The following is a 14,272-nucleotide window of genomic DNA, read 5'->3' on the forward strand; positions in this document are numbered from 1 at the left end:
CCTGTGAGAAGCCTGATGGTTACTGATCTTTAATCAGTACTTTTTTTCTCGTTTCTAAACAGAGTGGAGAGCAAAACAGAGTGTCCATCAAATGAGTACAGAAATTATTGTTAATCCTTCTGAAGTGCCTCTGATGGTAATGAAAACTGCATACACAATTAAAAAGAACCAAAAATAGTATTTGTCCAGATGAGAAGTCATGACGAAGAGATAAACAAGGCAACATTAATGGGCTGTCAGAACTGTCTGTGAGCCAAAAGAACAGAGAATAAAATCAGTTTGGATTTCAGCAGCTAATTCAGGACAGAATGTCACTGAGGGCAGCAAGCCCCAAACTTTATCAGTATTTAGGGTGTGTTCTGATCTGTCCCAGGGCATTTATTTACTGTTTTTCTTACTGAAGATGTTTAGCTCCTAAAGCAGAGCCTCCCCTTTTTTAATTCAGCCCTGTGGAAATCTTAGTATGTGCAAAGAGTTGTCGAGTGGAGTCTGTGGAGTTGCAGCAAGGCTGAGAAACATTTGTGGTGCTTGAAATTGGGACTTAAGTTTTAATGTGGCTTAAGTGGATGCTGGAGCTAAGTGTCCTTGCTATAAGACTATTCATGCTGCAGCAGCAACTGTGTGTGTGCTGCAAGGGAGGCTGCCTAAGTTAGGCAGCATAATTACTTGTAGCAAGATGTTGTTCTGGACATCAGAGTAAGACAAGGATGGAGGAGAGCTGAACCCTGACTAATCCAGACAGCCATGCCCTGCTGTCCCCACACATTAGTAAAGTGTCTGCTCTCTGTTGTCCCCAACTTGCACATGTACTTCCCTTTAAGGAGAACATTTGCCTTTCAAAGGCTGCAGAAGGTGGCTTCTCCCCTGAGCTGGTCTTGCTGTCGGTAGGGCTGGAAATGCAGGACTTTGGCTAATGGTACTTTTTAAGAAGTGGGTTGCAGCAGCTCCAGTGTTAATAGCAGAACTGTAAACTCTGCTCGAAATGACTGAGGACCAGGTGCGAGGTGTTTGTGTTAGCCTTGGTAGGTAATGAGCTATGATGTCGTATCAGCTGCTCACTACATTGTACCATACCCATTCTCTCAAATTAATCCTTGTGGTGTATTTTTCTACTGAAATAATTCCTTATCGTAGTAATACTGTCCCTACCCAGCTCCGTGGGGTCCTGCGTGCACCCACAGAAGCACGGGTGGGTTCAGTAATACAGTCGGTAGCAAAGAGTTGAGAAGGGCATTTGCATGCGTTCCGCCAGGAGCGTTTATTGCTGCTACACTGTCGAAGGTTGCAAAGGCAAATACGAGCATGATCCTGAAACTCACAGTTTTATCTAGGGCCAGGGAAAAGGCAGGACTAGGGCATGGGGACCAATGGGGAAGCTCTGGGTGAGTGACGAGGGGTAGAGGCTAACAGCCAACCGGGGAGTCCAAACTGGGATAGATTACCATAACAGAGCAATGCATCCTGGGAGAAGCCTTTCTGGTCACCCTAACATGAAATGGTTCTTGTGGTACTAGGGGCTTGTCTTACTGAAAACTCTCTGTCCCTTGTAGTGTATGTTCACTGGCCACGACATCATAGGACTTGCAGTAGTTATTTCCCTTCTACATTGAAATTTTTCACTTTTTCCTTTATGGACTGTTCTGTTTATTGGGTTGGGTTTTCTTGCTATGATGTCTCCCTATTCCAGTGCCTTCTTTCCCACAGTGATGGTTTTTTGGTCCTGTACTGTTCAGTAGTCGTGGCATTCCCACAGGCTGAGAAACATAGCACATATCTGGATGCTCCTGAAAAGAGAGGTCAAAGAGTAATAAATGATGCACAGTAGCCTAAATATGCCAGACAGCCCTGGACACCCAGTGAGGATATTTGTGATGTTATGATGTTTTAACCTATTGCAGGGTTTAATTAAATTTATGTCAGTCTAAAAGAGTTTATATTTTATATTCATTTGAAGGGGAGAATTCTTTTCCCCTTCAAACACTGCATCGAGTTCCCCTTGATCTTTAAATCACAGACTTGCCTGAAACTATTGATATGACCAGACGTACTATATGGTGGCAAACAAGGATGCTTTCTTTAAAATGTAAATCAGGCCAGCCTGATGGTTACATTTTAAGGGTGGGGAGAGAAAGGTAGTGAGACATCTCTGATTTAATCCCCTTATTGTTTTCATGGCAGTGGGAGCTAGATGAGAAGACAGGTTTGCAGGGAGGGCTGGTGAAAAGTTTTGTGTGTGACTGGGTTGTTGCTGGGCTTTGCTTTGCACTGCCACAGCTAGTTTTACTTGTGTACATGCCACTTGGGTGTGTTTGGCCAAGACCACCTTCTAATCAAAAACAAACCAAGTTCCAAAGCTGGCGTCGGTACTGACAGACTCCCTTCCTGTACAGTGGAAGCAGAGCTCAGCAATATGCAGCAGATGTTGCCCACTGGATGACTGATGCATTTAAAATCAGTTGTAAAACTGGATTTGGGATTTCGCAAGTTAAATTGAATAAGAACATGTGCTATTTTACAGTCTGTGGGCTTTAAAAGATAACTGTATTTTTGATAGACTGAAGTTTTGTAAAAGAATAAAAACCAAGTCTTGGAGCTCTGCTCTAAAAAATAGGACACTGCATTGCACCTGGTACTGGAAAGACAGGTTTAGTCATTGTTTTGTATATAAACTCCATGTGGGTGATCATGTGTACCTTCTTTGCTCTATGATGCAAAGATCCCTGATGTAATCCAAGACCCAGAAGTGGGCATATAAATGGAGATGTGAAGAAAATTAGGTTGTGAACAAATGTTGCACTATTGCAGCTGTAGAGTTGCTGGGATGTCAAATGTGTTTTGGTCCTTGTGGTCAGAGCAGCCACCTTAGGATTTTGTCACACAGGACTCTGTTCTGGTCTATTCTGCTGCCAGAGTGACTTGGTGGCAGTGAGATAGCTGGGTACAGTTGTGGTAAGGGCTCTGAAAGCTGGGGAGTTACTTTGGTTGTATTTCAGACCCAACCTTTGAGGTCGTGTAGGTGTCAACATAGATTATATTGCAGTAGCACTGCTCCGCGTTTTTTTTTTCTTTTTCTTTGTTTTTCTTCTTTTAGTTTTGGAAGTGTATCGTGCATGTATGGGGAGAAGGCTAGACAAACGTCAGTGTCACTCATTTTTGGGATCTGAGAGTTGAAACAGTTTGTACTGGTACATTTTGAGGCTTTCTCTGAAATAAAACCTAAAGTGAAATCAAACTTCATAAAGAGTAATATGCTGGGAAGACCATATTAAGGTGTAAACAGTGGCTGAAAAACGGCATTTGCAGTACACAATGCACTTCTCACGGAGGCCTTGAGGTGAAATGGTGGTGTGGCATTCTGCCACTACCTCTGTTTATTTTCAAGCATCTGTTGTTCCTTTTAAATATTTTAATTGTGTCCTTTTGAAGTATCATTTTGATGATTCGGCGATAGGTGGAAATAAGATGCTGTAATATATTGTGGCTGCGTGAATGACTGAGTGGCTGTGCTGATGGGAAAAGGATGGAAGGGTCAAGAAATTACGACTAAGTAAAATATCCCAGCTGTCCCAAGCACTGAGACTTATAGGAGGCAAGACATAATTGAAAAACAGTGTGTTCCCATGGTTGTTTTATTAATCATGAAAAAATTTGATTTATCAAAAAATTTGTCCTCTTGTATTTGCTTAAAAATTTTAAATATGTAAATACATAGTAAACCTATTCTGAAGAACACAAAAGAAGTAATAATTTTATGACAGCTGCCAAGGCAGCTCCATTAATTAGCCTTCTTCGTTACAGCAGGAAAATACTTATTACCGCAGGCCTGGGCCCTAGGGTATATCACCGTGTCCCGCAGCCATAGGGAGGAGGAGGAGAGAAGATCCAGCAGGCAGGAATTGTGCAGCAAGATTGATTTATTTAATTATTTTACAAACTCTTTTATAGACTTTTTTCTTCATAGTCTAATTGGACAAAGGATCAGCCACCCCTTGGGGGTGGGTGATTGGCTAAAATCCTAAAGCATCCATTGTCAAAATATTTTTCTACTATACCATAAACAAGACTTTTCAAGGTTGCAGGTGGTTTGGTTGTTTACATAACTCTGCTACCTCTTCTGTGAGAGAGAAAAGTCTCTCATGGACTTAGAAAATAGCAAGAAAATCCTCGCTAGCAGCATTTTTGTATCTACAATTCCCCCTTTTTGTTTTATAAGATAACAACTCTACTATTAATCCTAAATAGAAATCTACATCAGTTATTAATTCTAAATATGTCCTTAAGGCTTTAACTATCTGACTTCATAAGAAGAAATTTAAAGTTCAGTCTCTGTGGAAGGACCATCTGCCTGATGGTTGACATGATGGTCATCATCAGAAGAGTCATTAGGCTGATGATCTACATTCTGGCTGCCATTTGGATGGTTGGCATTCTGGCCATCATTTGGAGGTTGCCTGTTCTGCCTCTGGTGCCGTAGGTCAGGGCGAATGCATTTTGAAGGTAGCCACCGTACCCCAGTATCTGTGGAAATGCAAGCATACCCACGACCCCAAACGATAAGCTCATGCGGGCCTTCCCACTGGTTAGTGAGTAAATTCCGTATCCAGACTTTTGCCCGGGGCAGTTGTGTCTCACCTGAAGACTGCAATGAGAGAAAATGATTCAGAATAACAGGATTATTTGAATTTTGTGGTACTGTAAGGTGATTAATTGTATACAAAGCTTTTTCTAGTCGGCTTCAGTAACCAAATTCAAAGGTTCCTGTGAGAATCGCTGAAAAGCCATGATAACAGCCCTTAATTCAACTAACTGAGCAGAGTCTGACTCGGATTGGTGTGTTAATCAACCACTGCAAAGGCAGTGTAGGATACTGTGCGCCCTTACGCACAGTGACCCCTGCTAAAAATCTGTCCCAATCCATATCCCCCAAGCTGCCAACACGTCCCGTCCCCAAAGGTTAAGGGAAGTGGTAGCAACATAAGGCCTAATTGTAGCTGGATGCCCCTCTGAGTCCTTCACCAGCACAGGCTGTTCGCTTAAATAGCTCTGTGTGGTTCCTCCTACTCCTGCGATGGCCGATCCCACATGGCTAAAGGCCATGAAGGAGGCCACGCAGAGAAGGAGATGATAGTTATATCAGCACCCGTATCAATCAAACCTCAATGGTGAGTCCAGGGCGGACGGGCGTTCGGCAGGATCAGGGTACATGTCATCTGTCGCCTTCGATCAGACACGTCTGCAGTCCAGAAGGCCTGCGGAAGTCCCGTAGATCCACTGCCGTTATCTCTGTGAGTTTGTTGTTCTATCCTGGGGACACAAGACTTAAAAGGCACTAATTTAGCAAGGCAGGTTTTCTCAGGAATAGTTACAGGGGGTTTTTGTGTGGAGACCATAGCGCAAATCTGACCTTTAAAGTCAGCGTCAATAACTCCTGAGTGCACTAAGATTCCTTGATGGGCAACGTCAGGTTTTCCCACCAGCATCGCACTGGATCCCTGGGCTAAGGGTCCATATGCATCCAAGGGAACCTTATAAATACCGCTAGAGTCTAAGACGACTGCGGCTGCGGTGTGGATGTCAAACCCGTCTGATCCCTGGGTGCTGTCTCTAGGGTGGCTGGGTAGGCCTGTGCCTGTACCTGTGCCACTCTCTGGGGGAGCAACTGCATCAGAGAGCAATTCCCCCTCCTTGCACCCCGGCGGAAGTTTCCCGACAAAGGCTGACCATTATTATCTGCATAATATCAGCATATTATCACCTAGCCCATGTTGTGCCACCTTGGATTGCAGTTCCTGGGCAACTTTCCAAGCAATCACCTCATGCTTCTCATGCTCGCCTGAATTTGGGAGAGCCTTATACACTGGGAAAGCTTGGATCTCCCCTTTTGGGGAATCACTACCATCCTGAACTTCTGGCACAGCCTGTGGATGGAGTGTAACAGCTCCCCGGTTACCTCCAGAATTCTCAGATCTATTTGGCATTCCAAGTGTTTGCAATAACCTCCAGTCACCCTCCTCCAATGCTCGCATCTTAACTGACTCTAAGAAGTGATTGTAGTGGGTTGGACGCACTGTTACCGTGCAGTCCTGAAAGGTCCAGGGGCGAGACCGTCGCAACCTTTTTCTTAACTGCGCGGCTACAGCTGCCTGACGACCTGGGGCCAGCACCTCATCTGCCTCACTGCCTGACGAGGAGTCATCAGGCAAAGGCAACTCTGAGGTGCTGGGAGTGAACAGAAATGGACGGGGAGGGGCACTTTGGCTAAGTTTGCTAGAGCCAGAACAGACAGTACAGACTGCAGTTGGCTGCGCTGCAGTTTGAACAGCAGCTTCTATACGGGATGCCGTCTCGGTGGGTCCCGACCGAGCCGGTACTGGAGCTGCTACCACCATCTCTGGGGCTACAGCCGCGCCTGGCGCCACGCTTGTCTCTTGCACCATGGCAGCGCTTGGCGCCATCGGCGAAACCGCAGCTGTTTCACGTTCCCCAGCTGCGTTCGGCGCTGCCGCCGCTTCCGGGTTTTCCCGCGGCAGCGCTCCTTCCGGGTTCGCCGCTGGCCGTGCCATTTCCTGGTTTGGAGCCGCGTCTCCCGCAGGCGGCGCGGGCTTGGCATGCCCCACACAATAGGGTGCCGCTGGCATCCGCTGCAGTAGCAAGCTGAACAGGTCCTCCACCCTTCAGGATATGTTCGGTAACTCTGTCAGCAAGTGCAGATGCTGTATTAAAAGGTCGATGGCTTGGTTCTGCGACTGCGCAGAGTAGTCCAGCGCCAAGGAGGGCAGTGGACCACACCCAGGCAGTCTCAGCGCGGTCACGCCTGGCGCTACGCTGGCTAAGAAGTTAGATCCAGGTGCATACGCAACTGGGCTAGGAGCCGCTCTGGGGGTCCAATTCGCTAAGCTGCTAATTTGCGGCCCTGGATAAGCCGTGGCTGCTGCTAAGCCAAGTGGCAAGGCGGGCTGTGCACCCTCCTGCTGCCCTGACACCCCCGCCTCTGCCAGCACGGGGTCCCTGGGGGCTGCGGAGTTCTGCAGTTGTGCAGGGTGAGGCAGCACAGGCTCTGCCTGTGGAGCCGGGGGGGGGGTTTCCGAATCCACCATCATTTTCCCCGGAAGCCCAGTCAGCGGGGTCCCCCTTGGACATTCCTCCGTCACTTATCACCGAGATAGGTGATCCAGCCCTGCTGCTACAGTCAAGGTCTGTCAGCAGAATAAATAACGAGCGCCAGGTTTTGTATAATTCTAACGCTGCTGGCTCCCCAGACGGGAGCTCATGTCGGACAGCACAGCCAAGTTCCTGCCATAAGGCAATGTCCAGGGCAGTATCTCTGTCCATGGAAATCCCTTTTAAGGTAGCCCAAGTTAATAATTCCCGAACTGAGTTTTCAGGAATGGAGGTGTGCATTATACTAAACACACCTCTCCAGACCAGTACCACAGTGTCAGTTTGTGAGCCGCTGTTCACCATTTCTCAGTCCTGTTGGACCTCCCGGTCCCGGGGGAGGAAGGGGTACAGCGTACCTCTGGAGAAATTCGGCTTGGCTCGCAGCAGCAGGACACTTCGCAGTGTGCAGATCACGTCGGGCAGCACCAAATATTACTGCAGGCCTGGGCCCTAGGGTATATCACCGTGTCCCGCAGCCATAGGGAGGAGGAGGAGAGAAGATCCAGCAGGCAGGAATTGTGCAGCAAGATTGATTTATTTAATTATTTTACAAACTCTTTTATAGACTTTTTTCTTCATAGTCTAATTGGACAAAGGATCAGCCACCCCTTGGGGGTGGGTGATTGGCTAAAATCCTAAAGCATCCATTGTCAAAATATTTTTCTACTATACCATAAACAAGACTTTTCAAGGTTGCAGGTGGTTTGGTTGTTTACATAACTCTGCTACCTCTTCTGTGAGAGAGAAAAGTCTCTCATGGACTTAGAAAATAGCAAGAAAATCCTCGCTAGCAGCATTTTTGTATCTACAATACTGAGATATTTGCCATGGCCTCTGCAAAAGGAGTATATTGTGCACTTTTTCACAAGAATACTTGCAATCACAGATGTTGTTTTTAAAATAATAATAAACGGAATTATGCCTTTTTTGCTGGAAAACAACATTGAAGGTTGTGTTATTGTCAAACAGAACATAATATGAAAATTCTTTATTTCCCCTTGTAACATGCAGTTTGAGTGAGCAACTTCAGTTATTCTGATTATTTTTCCTTAGCTGTTGTCTAAATGTTTATTGTTGAATATAATTTGTCTTTTGGAAATTGCATATAGAATTTATAGGCTCCTCTTTCTCCCATTATAAAGCATAATTCATGTGTGTATGCTTTCCTGCAAAATTAGGTAATTTGAAAGTCTGATTTCTTGATATGGAACACCTACTTTAGTTGAAGGGCAAGGCTCTGGAAGCTCATGAGGTATTTGAATGAGAGAATTCAATCCAATGACATTTTTTGTTGGGTTAAATACCTTAATAAGATAAATAACACCAGTACAACTTTTTTTTATTGGAAGATTGCTGCTTTAAAATTTGTAGAAGTATTAGAAAGAAAAACTGAAGTCTTTTCTTGGAAGGTGGAGAAAATAATAGAATTATCCACAAAGTGTCAGAAGAAAAGCAGATTCAAGTTACAGTTTTTCACAAAAGCGGCATAATTCTACCAGCATTACATACCACCAGAGAGCTGTTAAAAGTTCATTTGATTACAGGATTAGCCAGGCCACAAACACTTTTTAACTGTTATTTTCCTTCAGAGGCTGTTGCTCCAAGAGGGAGATATCTTCCTGCGTGCTTTGTGCAGGGGCGAGGGGGCACTGTGATGGCCACAGGCCAGGCCTGCTCCCACTGCCCGTGGCATTGTGCTAGAGTGGCTCTGTGCTTATCCACAATGTGATGGAAATGGGAAACTTGGGGCTCCACTGTGATTCAGGACAGTTTTCCCTGGCCCAAATAACAGTGTGTTTGGTAGTCATCCAAAAGCTGCTGCTGGGTGTTCAGCTGGACAGTTGCGGTCTCTGCTCTTGTAAAATCCACAAGCATTTTCTGGGCATCTGAGAAGAGAGGAGCAGGAAGGATATTTAGCTTGTGGTTCTTCAGAGAAACAGCCAGTACTGTGTTTTGAGGTATGTCTGTGTATCTATATCTATATATCTGTGTGTGTGTGTGTGCTACCTTCTCAGTGGATCATTCAAACTAGGTACATGCAAGGTAAAGATCCTTTGCACAATTTAGTAGTACATTTTAGCTTTTTCCTTTTTGGTTGCAGAAATTGCTTATGTTTTGTTTGATGAAAGAATATGGTTTACAAGACCCAGTTCTGGGTCATATTTTATGTGTATCTAATCCTGTTACCCTCTTGAAAAGGCACAGAATGTTAGAACGTGTACTTTTTTTTGAGAGGTGATAAGGAATTTGTATTCTGTTGTCTGTACATGCTACCATGTTTTCAGAAATTCCTCCCCTAAAGCTAAGAAGTCTAAAGAATTGGTGTAACCTTAGCCATTATCTTGGAAAGCAAATGTAATGTTACAAATTTATTTTCTAATCTGACAGGAAAATAAATCCTTTAATGTATTCCCTATATGCCATGTTAAGCAGATCTTCTCTAAAGAAATCCTTGGTGTAGCAGCTTACTGAATAATTCACATGATTCAGAGATAGAGCTAGAATATGTAGGTGAGTATTTTAAGTGTTGGTTAATAACCAGAACTGGTGTCCTGGACAGGTGTGAATGGTGAAAGCAAAGCTGTCAGTTCATATAATTAGAGTTAACACTGTATAAGATGATGCAAATGATTTCCTTGTAAAGATAAAACATGTGGAAATGAATAAAACCCTGAGCAACCACTGGGGGTTTTTATTTACCCATCTCTTACTCTTCAAGAAAAGGACTAGTGAAAATGTTCCCTGATGGGGATGACGAGGTGTGTTCTCTTTGCTTGTCTCATTTACCTTGGTTGGTATTTTATTTATGGTCTCAGGTGGGAAGTTGTGCTTTGGTTCTGTGCCTTGTCTTAAGGCAGGTACTTTCTGAGTATATGGGAATGACGGAAAACACACAGGCTGTGGCCACACAACCAGCTCTGGTGCACTGAATATCTTATTGATTGTTGTGCTTGCCTGCAGCTCCATTCTGTTCTGCTGCAGCGATGTTACACCTGCCATGCTATAGTGGTGGCATCATCTTCTGTGACTTGGCAAAGTAACTTATGTGTGCTTAACAACATCTATCCTCAGTGCTCAAGAGACTTGCAGGTAACAGTGGGTGCTGAAGCTTTCTCTTACTGGGGATGTTCTGGCTTTTGATTCAGCCTTTACCATATGTTCTCTCCTTAGGGCAGAATTATCTAGTTCTTTGGTTCTGTTACTTCTGGCATATTTGCCTTTGAGCTAGGGGCATTGCAAAGTAGGCCCTAGCCCTAAAGGCATGCATCAACTCAATGTACCCTTGTTTGTAACTGTGAGTGCATTTGACTTGAGTGATCTTTGCTGATTGCTGCATGGTCATTTGCTCTGTTGAATGTTCTTTCTTCCGTGGTTAAGTACAGAAGAGTCCTCTCTGAGGTATTTATAGTTATGCAGTGTTATATGTAGGGCTTTAGCACAGACATTTTGCCTCTCTAGTGCGCACATCCCGTGTCTGCCTGAGGACCATGGATGGCAGGACTTAGTTGCAGTCAGCTGATGGGGAAAGCAATTTTTGTATTGAACTATGAGTGCTTATATCTTGAGTTTTGTAAGGTGGAAAGCTGAGATGAGATCTCAGGGCTAAGCAGAGAAGAGAAATCATGGAGTTCTTGTTCTTCTTCGACTGTTCAGCACTTGGCTTACATCTTCCTCGGGACTTCTGGAAGAACAAGAAAAAAAGTGCTGACAAGGACAAAAGTAGCTGGCCTTATACCAGCACACTGCTAATATTTAAATGGTGTAGAGGAAAGGTACTTGAGGATTGCAAGAAGATAGTGGGAAATCAGAGGAAAGTGTGCAGAGCAACCTGCTGAGAAGGGAATGCTGAGGGAGGAGTCTTGGAATTGTGTAGTTTGTCCAGGTGGACGATGACAGGTACTTGAGCACTGACTATCCTAGCTAAAGACAGCTGATTTTAAGCACTGACATAAAGTGGAGTAAACACCCATATCAAGGTTACTGACAGCACATGTGCTTCCTGATGCATTCCATGTTTTTATGCAGGGACCATATATTTTACGGTTTTCCTGGAGTCTGTGTGTTTGGGTAAGATCTCACACTTAACACATGAAGGGAGGAAGTGGGAAAAATCCTAGCATGTGGACAGAAGAGCCTATATTTATTTGCTCTATTTAGTTTTCAAACAATTTGGCACCCTAAGGGTTCTTGACTGCATGTCCGAGAGTCTCCGCCTCAATTAGTCTTTACCAAAAGTGTCCAGCTACCCAAAGCCACTGTATGTCTCACTAATGTTACTCAAGAAGACTGGTGATAGGATGATAATAGGAATTGATTTGTTTGTTTTGCTGAGAGATTGCAAAAGGCTGCACAGTAAATTGGGAGGGGTGAAAGGGAGGGAAAGCCTAAAACATAGAGCCAGTATAGTGCAAACAGAAGCTGAAAATTGGAGGATGGGACTGTCCTGGGGTGATGTTATGAGGCTGCTTTATTCCTTAACCGTCTGCTTAATGCCCAAGGACACTGTATCCTTAAGATGGACCCGGGGGGCGGGGCCGGGGCCTCGGGCCGCGAGTGCGGGTCGGTTCAACGGCTCAGCGGAAGGGCTCTGGCTGCAGCGGTGTTCCACCATGCTCTGCAGGGAGTGCACCGGGGACGCTGTACTGCTTCTTGGTGGTTTTTGTTTGTTCTCGCTAACTGGAAAAAAAGTTTTGTTGGTTTATTTTCCCTTCCCTCCCCCTGGCCTCCCAACCTTCCTTCCCTTCTCTCCGGTCTGGGGAGCCCGCGGGGTGGCCCAGCTGGTCCGAACTCCGGAGAGGGCCAAGCCGTTGAAGCGAGGGGACGCAGAGATCCGCCAGCTTCGCCTGCTGTGACGAGAAGGACCAGTGCTGGAGAAGCAGCGAGTTTTTTCTATCTGTTCTCCAGTTTCACTTGCTGTGGGGAGGAGGACCGGTGCCGGAGAGTCGAGAAGTTTTTTTTTCCATCTGCCCTGCTCCAGGCTGCTGCGTGGACTCCCCTTCCCCTTCCTGGAGACTGGGGGGACCAGTTGCCAGCCCGTGTATTTTTTCCTTCTCTAGGCATTTGTTGTATTTTGAGTTTTTTTTTCTGTTCTGCCCTGTTTTGTTCTGCATTAATAAACAGTTCAGTTTCTTTCCACTTTCACCTGCTGTTATCAGTTTGTCTCATTGGTGGAGGTAAGGGGGAGGCACTCTCCCTTTGGAGGAGGCGCTCATTCCAGAGCGTTTCCTCCTAAAATTTTGTCTCCAAAAATCCGAGACAGGGACTTACCAGTAAGAAGAGCAAATTCTTTTCTGAAAACTGCAAGCTCACTGTATGTAGCAGAGAAAAATTAGCTCAAGAGTACAAGAGGGCATTGAGACTGCAGAGTCATTACGTCATGTTTTCTGCAGCTCCCGTGCATTCTGGACTCTATTCAGCAGGGTCAGAGTGAGCTGCTGGAGGCAGAGTGAGCAGCAGAACTGTGTCCCTGGTGCAAATATCCAGCAACCAGATAGTCAACAGGGGAGTTTCCAGACTCCGCCCTTGTAGTGTGAGGTGTATGTACCTAACTCTAGGGACTGGTGTTGCACCTAGGAAATGATTTATGCTTGCAGTGTGCTCTTTGTTGGCTTATCATACCTCTGTGAATCACGTGCAGGTAATTTTGCCTGTGGTTTGACATTGATGCTTATGAGGAAATTGCAGACACTAGGCTTTGCGTAGAAAAGATTTGGCATCTGAAGTCCTTTTCTTGTCGTGCTGTCCTTTGCATTGTTCTGTTAATGATCTTACTGGTGCTTTTTGAAACCTGTAATTACAGTGGTCTCTGTGATTGATGGGAACCAGCATTAAAGGATTAGTCCTGAGTAGAACTGAATATTTTGTGATCCTTGAAGTATCAACATCAGCAGGCATCGGCACATTGCTGATCAGCTTGATTCAGTAGTTGGCAGCCAGCACAAGGCTTTTTCTTTAGATAGTGTGCACTTCAGCCACTGCAGAGGGACTCAGTGTGAGAATTACTATGCTATAGGATTAAAAAAAAAAAAAAAATCCATGGCTCCATGCCTTCCAGGTATCAGTTGACACAGCAGAAGGCTCAAATCAGTGGTGCTCTGGGTTTCATCTGAGTGAAAGTAGTAATTCTGATTCAGTGGCAGTCTTGTGCTTGGAGGAGCCAGTGTTCAGAAAACAATTATAGAACCTACTATAATTGAATAGGATGTTTAATTTTTAATATATTTGGTCTTTAGATGTTTGTGTCTTGATTACCTTTCCTTTTCCACTTGCTTTCCATTCCTGTCTTCTTCAAAAAAATAGTTCACATAGTCTGTGTGTGTGTATATATATACATATATATAGACATATACCTGCAAATACATCCATCCATCCATCCATCCATCCATCCACACCCAAGTACTGATGACCAGAACTTGTGCAGCTTATAAACACTCTGCTTTCGTTCATGTGGATCCTGAATATAATGACTTCAAGTGGCCTCTGCCTGTGTGGTTAGTTTAACATTGCATGCTCTGTCTGACACCTTCCCTGTCTTAAACCAACACATTGTCTAGAATTTTGACAAGTGTATTCTAATTTATTTAATGCTGCAGCTGTAGTTGCCTGCTCACAAGTGCTTTCCTTGTATCTTTTGAAAAAAAAATAGGCTGTCAAAGAGATTATTCTAGAACCAAAGAGTGTTAGTAGAAATGTTGCATGGGATGCCTTCAGCCCTGTGCTTGGTATGTCTTGATTTTACAAGTGGGTTATGTGATAAGATCCACTGAGGTTAGCAGGGCTTTTTAAGTGATGGAGGAACTACTTTCAAGAATCACAGCTTGCTGTGTCAGAGCCCAGTTTCCTGTTTTTGCTCATAGCATAGTTGCCACAGTGGTCAGCTTAGGGCTATTGGAGCAGTTTTCTGAGTATCTGCTTTGAGTGACCAGTCACTGTTAAATCAGACTCCCCATTTTGAAAGCCCCTTGAACCTTTGAAAATCTCTATTTTGAAAAAAAGATTAAGATGAATTATATATGTAGCATTTTGAAATGTACCTAGACAAGCTCTTTGCTCAGCACCTATAATTACAGTGTTCCAGTCCTGAATAGAGGGTTTCAAAAGAAGATAACAT

The 14,272-nt window shown here is 44.6% G+C and overlaps 1 protein-coding gene across 14 annotated transcripts in view; it reads left to right on the top strand.

The window, feature by feature from the left end:
• MAP2 (microtubule associated protein 2) overlaps window positions 1-14,272 on the top strand; it is a 246,983-nt gene that overhangs the window by 37,511 nt on the left and 195,200 nt on the right. The gene's annotated exons all lie outside the window — the stretch shown is intronic.

The sequence above is a fragment of the Aphelocoma coerulescens genome, chromosome 7, assembly GCF_041296385.1.
Source record: "Aphelocoma coerulescens isolate FSJ_1873_10779 chromosome 7, UR_Acoe_1.0, whole genome shotgun sequence".
Taxonomy (NCBI): Eukaryota; Metazoa; Chordata; class Aves; order Passeriformes; family Corvidae; genus Aphelocoma; species Aphelocoma coerulescens.